This window comes from Frieseomelitta varia, unplaced genomic scaffold (genome assembly GCF_011392965.1).
Source record: "Frieseomelitta varia isolate USP_RPSP 00005682 unplaced genomic scaffold, Fvar_1.2 scaffold_614, whole genome shotgun sequence".
Lineage (NCBI taxonomy): Eukaryota > Metazoa > Arthropoda > Insecta > Hymenoptera > Apidae > Frieseomelitta > Frieseomelitta varia.
Genome location: NW_025110384.1, coordinates 87,005 through 90,125, shown reverse-complemented (window position 1 = coordinate 90,125; position 3,121 = coordinate 87,005).

Genomic DNA, 3,121 nt, shown 5'->3' with positions numbered 1-3,121 from the left:
TTTTTTATAGATCTTATAGAAAAAAATGATTGCGACCTCGATGTTGAATTAAGATAAATTTTAAATGTAGAAGTTTAATAATTAAGTCTGTTCGACTTTTAAAATCTTACATGATTTGAGTTCAAATCGACGTAAGTCAGATTGGTTTCTATCTATAAAAATATTTAAATTATTTGTACGAAAGGACTATAATTTATAAATTATTTATTCATATAATTTTATCCGCATCGTCGAAAGTGATTTAATTACAATAAATGGTAATTAAAGTAGCATCGTGCACATGACACTGTTAATGTCTTAATATGATAACCAATCCTTTTAAGTTACTTCATACCATTGGACGGACACACCCTTGTCAATTATCATTATAGTTCTCTCGATGTCGAGGCGTAACTGATTGTTAGAGCAAGATCGCCAATGTACCATATCGTCTTACCGGTAATTGTACGATGTACAGCTAATGGACCAAATCGTTGTCTCAAACGTAGAATTATTTGTCACTTAACGACGAAAAATTGGTTGCATCATCGGCATTCAGTCGAAAAAAAAGATCTGTCGTTGTTTGGAACACGAATGAAATTGTCAAACGACTCGACGGAGTTCTATTACAACAGTCTCTTCGACATTTTATTGTTCAATTCAATTTCGACAGCAATTGAAACTCCCTCTGCTAATTTACAAAGTTGAGGTTTAATTAATTTTTTGTTTATTTTATTTTGGTTCGACGCTAATTTTATTTGAAACAAAAATAAAAAATAACAATTTGGAATGATGAATCATTTCCACCGATTTGTTATTCTTTTTTTTTTAATAATTCAGGAGTGTAACTTCATCTTGAATCTAAATTAAATAAATCGTTTGGAAATAATGTTTTATTTTATTTAATCTTTCACAAATCATTAAAATAAAGTAATAAATAATCTCAATCGAAAGGTGAAATTATTTTGAATACAACAGAATTAGAAACTTGCTTGAGAGATTATTTCTAAACACATAAATAAAAAAATACAAAACGAAATAAAATGTTATTCTATTTGATAACCAAATAGTCAAACGATTTGGAGAAGAATCATTTGCTCGTTCGAATAAACTAACGTTAGTCACTAACTAAAACTAACGTTATTTGAGTCAGACAAGATTATTTAAATATTTTATTCAGATAATGCTCAAGTCTGTGTCACACGTACGATTCGGTTATGTTATATAATTGTTGTATGTTATATGTTGATTGTTATATGTTCTGTATCTGACATTTCTGCATTAGACAAGTGAGCCTTTTAAATTTAAGCTGAGCTTCGTAATATTCGACCGACTGTATTGGACCGACATTTAAGTCGAAGATACAATTCAGAGGACATTACATCAATGGAATTTAGGTTACCTACGTAATTAGCAGAGATAACTTTTAAGTGTCGTGAATCGACCAACGCTAGGTGTCTAAATGTAGATAACTGTCGCGATGAAGCGGGGATAAAAGGCGGAAAGAGGAAAAGAGAGGATACGCAGCCACGTCGTGCGCATCCGCGTGCTGCGTGGGCGTATTTGTACGTAACATCGGCAAATCCAACTACTTCGAACAGGTATCGGGTCCACAATGATCCAAGAATAGCAATAATGTCACCATTACCTTTTTTCTGTGACTAAGAGTTCATAGATATCGTATCTACGTACGAACGACGATCGTCGATATTAAGGCTGTTTCACGCAATTGGGTGGAGCTACAGAGGTAAAAACAAATTGTTGACCTCGCCAATATACAAATTGTGTCGTGTCGTGTATATTTAATTCAGGTGGTCCCCCACTTTCATCCGTGCGAATGTTTTTATACCGATGGAAACAGACGTTCACTCCACTCGTCACGCTGGAGAAAGATGAAAAGATAAAAAGATGAATGGCGAGAAATCCGCTAAACGCCAGCCTTGTTATTCCTTCAACGCGCGGTGCTTCTCCGAGAGGTATTGCGTTAACGAGGTCAGGGAACAAATTCAGCACGATGCCCGTAAAATTAATAAATAGTGTGGAAATAGTGTTCAGAGCTTCGTTACAACGTTTAAAAAAAAAACATTTGAAAAAACAGACGCAGAACAATATTCGCATCGACATTAATCGATCTACGTTTCTGATGTATTGCCTCGCATGATATCAGCGTCTTCCGATGTTCATTTCCGCTCGACATACACGCTTTCGTGTTTGGGGGCCTAATGGCACATTGTCTCCTTTGATGAACGAATGAATTGTATTTTGGGAAGGCGTTCATCCGGGACGAGTTATAAAGCCGTAAGGTTACATAAATGTCATGACTCGTGCGCGTTTGTTCGTAGATTCGCGTAGTTTCAGTACGTTAGCAAACGAGAACCAACGTCCGTGCATAAATTGACAATTGATACAGTTGAAAAATTGTCTCACAACGATAGTTTGAAGATACTTAACGTTTCCCAAAAATTTCTTTTTAATGAATTTTCATCTGACGATTTGCTTCGCGTTTCATAAAAGCCGAGCTAAACAAGGGGATATTGTTTCTTAAAGATACGTTGCTTTGCCGGATAATGAATATCAATAAGGGACACAAGAGCGGGAGGATGAGCTAAACTATCGATTCTTAACGATGAGAGAGAACTTTGGCTCGTGGCTCGAATCCAAGGGAGCCTTTGCAAGGCTTCCATCGTTGTGGATTAGTAATCTTCGACTAGACGCACAACCGCGAGGGACAGCATAGAAAAAAAACATTTCTTCCCCGTACTTATTCATCTACAAATCAAAGCCGATAATTGTTTATTTCTTTCTTGTTCGAGAATGTAATTGGCAACATTCATCAAAAATTAATGTATTAACAAAATGTGTAATTGCATTCGCAAGTACCTTCTATCAAAGTTTCTATGGAGAATTTATATTTGCATCGCGTATATTCAGAATAGAATCCATTTGTACTTTGCAACTTTAAATTATACCGTGTGAAAGAGGAACAAAAGTAAATGTTTAATATTTTTACACGGTGTCACACTGATTTTACACTGTGTTTAAAGCGATATAACGCAAATATGGGATAATAGAATGTTGAATTTTCTAGAAAGTTGTACATTTTTGAATTAGGAAAAGTCAGAAGAAATAAATCCACAGTCGA